We start from the raw sequence: 8,361 nt of genomic DNA, 5'->3' as shown, positions 1-8,361 counted from the left end.
TCTAGAGATGGTCCCACACTATAGAATTTATCAACACACTTATTTTGATGTGGAAATCATTGGCTTTGGCTCTATTCATTTAGGAACGATGGTTTGAATTCTAGCCCAAAATGTAGGGAGTTAAATTATCTTCCCTAGGATTATTCGTCCTCGAATGAAGACTGATATTTGGATGAAAAGAATATAATTACTATCTAGAAACTGAATTTGTTAAATTGATCATTTCTCATAACTGGAATAAGCTCTTGTCAGAGTACTGACTCAGCTGATATATATGGAATATGAACTCATACAAAGAAATCTTATGGAATAATGTTGGCATGGTATGTTTGCTAATGAAGGATATAATTGAGTTGAAACAATAAAACTTCAATCATGACTCCAATTTATGTGCTGAATTGATTGATTATAAGGAGATAATTCAATTTTAGATTTTAGAACTCAATTGAAACATTAATGACATAATTGTACCTATAGAACTGTGAAGTGGTATTTAATATGATGAAAAATCCATGAGTTACTAAGAATAGAATATGAGTTTCCTCAAAATCTTCTTATCATAACTTCTAATAAGAACCAATGGAAAGAATTTTGAGCATGATTTGAGCATGGCATTTGAATAAGGAATCACAACATGGCTACAACTCTATAACATAGTATATCGGCATATAGAATATAAGCTAGAATAGGATTACTATGCCTTAGGTGATGCAACTACTAACTATCAATCTTAGTCACACTTCTCGAATACTCATCAACTATACTTATCCTCTTAAATGTTAAAATTCACTTCCTGCAACTTATAATTCTCACATGTATACATATGACATTCCAACTAAAGTTTGAGTTAAACTACATACTCTCACCATGTCAGAGTCTAATTCAAAATCACAAGGAACTAAACATAATAACATAAAACTAGTTTAAACCATAGTATTCAATATTATATGTCAATTAAAAGATCTCATCCTAACCATAACATGCCCAACTACTAACTCTGAACTCTAACTAAGAATTCACTAGCGTTTATGTATTTATCTACTCATATGCTAAAAATACATTAAAGCCTACCACTATAACTACGTATGAACTTCTAGGAAATCAACCCACCTAAGAATTTTCCCATACTCCCAAATACCTATTTCAATAACCACTTCCATTCACTATTCTTAAGAAGACACATGTAGAATTCTACACTAACTATGACATATACCAAAGCTTTTCCTCAATCTTCCTTCATACTTTAGCCTTAGATAAAACAAGCATAAAATAATCTTCCCTAATAATAGCCATCTACTCTCTCTCATGTACACCATTGTTCATCTATTTTCATTACTGCTATTTTAACATAAGCAGACAGTCACTTAAGGGCTAGAACATGAGGACCTAAAGCATGAAATAATACTATATATAACTTTGACACTTAACTAAGGACTGAGGAATAGAGTATCAAAGTCATGGATTCATTAAAGAGATCAAAATTGAGGACATACATAGCATAATGAGAAATTCACTAGCAATTAAATGTGTATCATGAGTTTTGAGAACTTTTCATACTTTGAAATAAAAGTTCCTACTTATCATAATCTATTTAACATAAGATTAGAGTTCCTAAATTTATGGTGGATGACTGGAATCACAGAGTGAAGCTATTACTTCCTTACTAAGAGCTGAGAATGAACTTGAATATGCATGAAGTGTATAATCATTGGCCACTGGCATGTCTCTATCACGCAAGACATAGATAAGGTGCCATAATGACTAAAATACAAGGAAAGGAATACTCTAGAGTAAGGATCGATCATTGTCTCATCACAACTATTATTGACATGCATAACACTCTAATTCTCAAAACTTGATTTGGTTCACCCAATAAAATCCCCTTAGATCAAATCCTATAGTCTAAGACATCCTATTCCATATCCTTAAGACTGAGCCATAATTTATCCACTCTAACGGTCTACATATGAATGCTTAACTCGCCCAAATAAACTATGTTTATACAATACAAACTTCATTCTTAGGCACTCCCTTAATATATACCATCCTTAACTTTCTATAGATTCAAAAATCATTATCATATACTTACACTTATCTCAACAAACTTAACTGCCTCAATAAACACATAATCTACCCCTTTATTTTCATAACCAACTAATATAACATCTCTAAATTGGATTTTTTACTAAACTGTCAGAATAACCCTTAAATTAGAATACCCAACATTAACAACCTATAACCCATAACATTGCTAGTAAGAATGACACATACTACATAACTGGCCTTCTTCTTGCTTAGCAACTCAAGAGTTCTATTAACCACACAAAACTCTTCATAATCAAAGAAAATAATAAAACCTGATATCACCTTGGGTACACCTACACATCATACATACACCATCATATATAATTGAGAAATACATGAACTTAAATTTTTGCATACATTTTTCCAAGCCTATAAGGTCACCTATTATATAACTAACATCATTATCCCAAGCAATCATTATTTCAACCTTGATGATCATTCACTGTTCAAGCTTAAATTCTAATACTAGAAATAATTAACTAAAATCTCACACAACATTCTTTCTTAGCAAAACATCAACAAATACTAGTCTAATAAAAACCTTACAGTAATTATATTTTATCATAATCATGAAAGACACCACAAAATTCTAAGCTTGACTCAGTCCTTTAAAGCCTACTAAGGGGTCCTAGACATAGAAAAAATTAAGCTAAGTATTTATACTTAGAGTCACTTTACCCTTTGTAGTTTGGAAATCCTAGTTCACGGCCTTCCTGACCTAATTTGTCAATTTTCGAATTGATTCATGATCAGGGTCACTTGTAGGCCATCTCGAGGTTGTTTTGAGTTTTTCCCACAACCGTAAGGGCGAGTTTGGATGATAAAAATAGGGTCATAATGGACCTACATCGCGAGGCCTGATCAACCCAGCTAGGGGACGCATCGCGATAAGTAGTCAACCCAAGTAGGGGTCACGATGCGAGGGGCATCCCAGTTTAGCAAATTTTAGTTACGGGTTATGGGGGTAAATGGGTTAATTTCCCCACCCTTATTCACCCAAAAACACAACATTAAGCCCTCATTCACTAATATATACTCACTTTCTCTCAAACTCTCTCAAGAAGAAGAATTAGGGTTTTTAATTCAAGATTTAAATCTCAAGAATTCTACCATCAATCTTCTCAAGAACAAGCATAAAGGTATGTGATGTGTTCATCCAAGAGCTCTTTCACGCTTGGAGTTTAAGAAACCCTTTTTAAAATCTTAAATCATGATTTCCATGTTGTGGGTTGTTTGTATTCATATTACTCTTATTGTGTGATTTCTAAGATAATTTCTTTAACGAATTTTATGAATTTATGTTAGCATGTGGGTTGAAAATGATGTATTGAGTTATTATTCATGCCCAAGTATAATGTGATGCCTCCCATGTGTTTGCCAAAATGCCTAAGAGAATTAATTATGCAATTTGATCCATTGTTGATCTTAATAATGAACCCATCAAAGAACTACATGTCTAAAGGACTCCCATATTAAAGTCATGCCTTGAAGGTGTTTGTTGAAATGCCTATGTAAATTGTTAGTGTACTTATGACATGATACCATGCATACCTATACATGTATAAGTTCAATATTTACAAGTGTTTGATGGAATGCCTTAAAAAGTGAATTATGAACATGTGGCCATTGTTGTGCCTTCAAGATTTATATTCTGCTTTACTGTTTACATTATTGAATCCTGGGGGTATTTAATACCCGATAATTTGGGTGTATACCTATAGCCAGTGTCAGTTACAATATAGTCTCATTCAAGTCACAATCAGTGTTACTTTTAGTCAGTTCCAAAATCCAAGAAAACTCAGTAAACTCAATACTAATCCAGTCCAGTTCAGTAACAATTCAATCAATCCTAGTATGAACTAGGAAATCAGTTTAGTATCTATTCACTTGGGAGTAGGAGTCAACACCGAGTGAACCCAAGGATGGGGACTAACCTAACAGTAGAGGGTGTGACTCTCAGAAGTAATCTTTACATTCCATAACTATGTTGCCAGAGTAGGTTGAGATATTAAACCTGACAGTCGAGGGTTGATGAGGTTTTTTAACCTATCAATTGAGGGTTCCACCATTCTTATTAGAGTATATGTCAAATGAGGGTATCTCTTCAGCTGTCTTTACCTATAATATGGTACTGGCACCCTTCCAACTGGGGTTACAGGTTGGACCCCAAAATCTATTTAGAAAAGGGTCATGTTAGTTAGATTATTACCTCCCATTGTCTCAATTTTAAATTCAGTCTCAGATTAGAACTTAGTATAGTTCTACAAACTTCAGGACTATTAGATATGGCCATCTAAATAATCAGTAATATAGTTTTAGTAAAATCAAATATCACTAAGTTAGTATTCAGACTCAATATCTGATATCATCACGATTTAAGTTACAATTTATATATTTATGCATGTACTCCCATTCAGTCATATTCATGTTATTCAGTTAGTATTGTTCATGCATCATGAACCCATGAATTTCATCCTATCTTACTAAGCATACCATTATATTCAAAGTACCGGCGCATGCTTTTTGTGCTATGATGTCATGTATCACAGGTTCAGACGCGGGTCCATCCTCAGTAGTAAAGCTTCTCAACAGATAGAATAGTGGTGAGTCCTTATATTTTGAGAACATGATTATTTTTAGCATTTCAGGTATTTCAAGAGTCAATCAAAGTTAGTTAGGGACTGTCCCATCAACTCCATATTTCAGACAGTTTAGAGGCTTATCAGATTAGAGTGTTTTCGAACAGTTGATTTCTAGCATTCTATTTTCTGTATATAGTGTTGCTTTTAAATTTAAACCTTATAGAAGCTTTGCATTTACTTCCTTATTTTATTTTTACAACATACTTATTATTCAGTGCTCATAGCAGGTACCGGTCATGGGTTAGCTAGTGGTCCTTCAAGATTATTAGTATTGTGTAGCGTCCGGGGTACAGACTTGGGGCATTACAAATCTTAGTATCAAAGTATAAGGTTTAATATGGTCCTAGGACGTCTTGAATCAGCATATAGTAGAGTCTTTTACATGGGTGTATAGTGCACCACACTTATGGACAGGAGTCTAAGAGATGTTTTAGGAATAATTTCCCTTTATTCAGTATTCATGTTGTGTGAGTGAGCAGAAGCTCCAGTTAAAATCTCTACCTAACCCAAGTTTCTCTTCCATTTACAGATCATGCCTCCCAAAAGAACTAAGGGAAGAGGAACGAGAGACCAACCAGAACCCCAACCCGTCCAACCAGATCCTCTTGATGAACATGTCTCCCATGTTGAGTTCAGAATAGCTTTGACCACCCTAGCTCATGCTGTAGAAGCCAAGAATGAGCACACAGCTATTTTCCAGCCAACCCAGTGGCCAACACAGTGTCTACTAGGATTTTGGACTTCACCCAAATAAACTCTCTATTTTCACCGGGTTTAAGTCAGATAAGGACACTCAGGAATTTATTGATCATGTGTAGAAAGTTACTGATATTATGGGGGTGATGTCTAGTCAGAGTGGCTGAGCTTACTGCATTTCAAATATAGGATGTGGTTCACTCGTTGATCAAACAGTGAAAAGCAGAAAGGTCCACAAACACAAGGCAAATAGAATGGAAGGAGTTTGCCACTGCTTTTCTTGATAGGTTCTTCCCGTAAGAGTTGAAGGAATCAAAATTGCTAAAATTTATCAATCTGAAGCAGGGCAACAAGATGGTGAAAGAGTATTCTCTAAAGTTTACTCAATTAACCAGATATGCTCCTCACGTAGTAGTAGATAGCAAGTCTAAGATGAGCAAGTTTGTGTCTGGGGTAAATGATATTATGGTTAAGGAGTGCAGAACCATGATGTTGATTAGTGAGATGGACTTTTCTAGACTGATGGTCCATGCCCAACGGATCAAAGAAAAGAAGAATAAGGAGAGAATAGGTAGTTTCAACTTTTCTCAACCTAAGTCAGAGGGTGGAAATCGTTATCAGTTCCACCTAAAATCTTTAGTTCCAGCCACGTCCTCAGCTAGTGATATAGTGAAAAATTTTAGTGATGGCAACAGATATAGGGTATTAGGCCCTAAACCTCAGGATAGTTTTAGCAGTGCTCAAATGAATCCTCTCTGCCAGCAGTGTAGTAGAAACCAGTTAGTATTAGTGGTAATTTAGATGTATACCTAGAGCTATTGTTAGTTTCAAAATAGTCTTAGTTAGGTCATGATTAGTGGTACTTTTAATCAGTTCCAGAATCTAGGAAAACTCAGTAAACTCAGTACTAATCCAGTCCAGTTCAATAATTATTCAATCAAGCCTAGTATAAACTAGGAAATCAGTACAGTGTCTATTCAGGGTGGAGTAAGATTCATCACCGAGTGAACCCAAGGATAGGAACTCACCAGCAAGTAGAGGGTATAACTCTTAAAAGAAATGCTCGCATTCCAGAATCTCATAGCCAACATAGGTTGAGACAACAAACCTGCCAGTCGAGGGTTGATGAGGTATTTTAACTTGTCAGTTAAGGGTTCCATAGTTCTCATTAGAGTACCTACCATATGAGGGTATCTCTTCAGTTGTCTTTACTCATGGCATGGTACTGGCACCCTTCCAACTGGGGTTATAGGTTGCACCCTAAAATCTATTCAAAAAAGGGGTATATCGGTTAGATGATTACCTCCCATAGTCATAGTTTTAGATTCAGTCTCAGATTAGAACTCAGTATAGTTCTACAGACTTTAGCACTGTTAGATACGTTCATTAAGATAATCAGTAATACAGTATCAGCAAACTCAAATATCATTAAATTAGTATTCATACTCAGTATCCGATATTATCATGATTTCAGCTACAGTCTACATATTTATGCATGAACTCCCATTCAGTCATATTCATGTTATTCAGTTAGTATTGTTCATGTACGCACTACCTCACTGAGTGTACCAGTACATTAAAAGTACTGACTCATGTTTTTTGTGCTATGATGTGTTATATCATAGGTTCAGATGCATGAGCCCCAAAGCATCCTTAGTAGTTCAGCTTCTCAGTAGACAACATAGCGGTGAGTCCTCGTATTTCAAGGACATATTTATTTTTTGTATTTAAGTTATTTCAATAGCCAGTCAAAGCTATTTGGGGAGTTGTCCCATCAAATCCATATTTTAGACAGTTTAGAGGCTTATCAGACTAGAGTGTTTTCAGACAGTTGTTTTCCAGTATTCTATTTTCTGTATAAAGTATTGTTTTTTTATTTAAACCTTATGCAAGTTCCATATTTACTTCCTTATTTTTTTTTATTGTAGGGTCTTTATTATTAAGTGCTCACAGTAGGTACCAATCATGGGTTAGCTAGTGGTCCTTTGGGATTATTATCATTATGTAGCATCCTGGGTACAGACTCGGGGTGTTACAAAACTTAGTGTCAGAGCCTAAGGTTCAACAGAGTACTAGGAAGTCTAGAAGCAGTATCTAGTAGAGTCTTATGCATGGGTGTGTAGCGTCCCACACTTATGGATAGGAGGCTACGAGATATTTTAGGAAGAGTTTCCCTTTTTTTAGTATTCATATTGTGCGAGTGAGCATAAGCTCCAGTTAAACTCTTTACCTAATCCAAGTTTCTCCTTTTTGAATAGATCATGCCTTACAAATAAACTAAGGGAAGAGGAATGGGAGACCAGCCAGAACCCTAGCCCGTCCAGCCAAATCATCTGGATGAACATGTCCCCAATGTTAAGTTCAAAAAAACTTTCACCACCCTAGATCATGATGTAGTAGCTAAGAATGAGTGCCCAGTTGTTGTTTCATCCAACCCAGTGGCCAACACAGCGACAGCCAGGATTAATCAAATGAACCCTCCTTCTTTCACTGGGTCTAAGTCAGATGAGGACCCTCAGGAATTTATTGTTTAGGTGAAGAAAGGTACATATATTATGGGGGTGATGGCTAGTGAGAGTGTTTAGCTAAATATATATCAGTTGCAAGATGTGGCTCACTCATTGTTAAAATAGTGGAAAGCAGAAAGGGCCACAGATGCAGGGCACATAGAATGGGAGGAGTTTGCCACTGCTTTTTGGGATAGGTTCTTCCCACAGGAGTTAAGGGAAGAAAATATTCTAGAATTTATCAATTTGAAGCAGGTCAACATGATGGTAAAAAGCATTCTCTAAAGTTTACTCAATTAGCCAGATATGCTCCTCACGTAGTAGTAGATAAAAGGTCTAAGATGAGCAACTTTGTGTCTGGGATGAATAATATTATGGTTAAGAAGTGTAGAGTTATGATGTTGATTAGTGATATAGAGTTTTTTAGACTG

Source organism: Capsicum annuum, chromosome 11 (assembly GCF_002878395.1).
Source record: "Capsicum annuum cultivar UCD-10X-F1 chromosome 11, UCD10Xv1.1, whole genome shotgun sequence".
Classification (NCBI taxonomy): domain Eukaryota; kingdom Viridiplantae; phylum Streptophyta; class Magnoliopsida; order Solanales; family Solanaceae; genus Capsicum; species Capsicum annuum.
Note: the sequence above shows the minus strand (reverse complement) of the source record.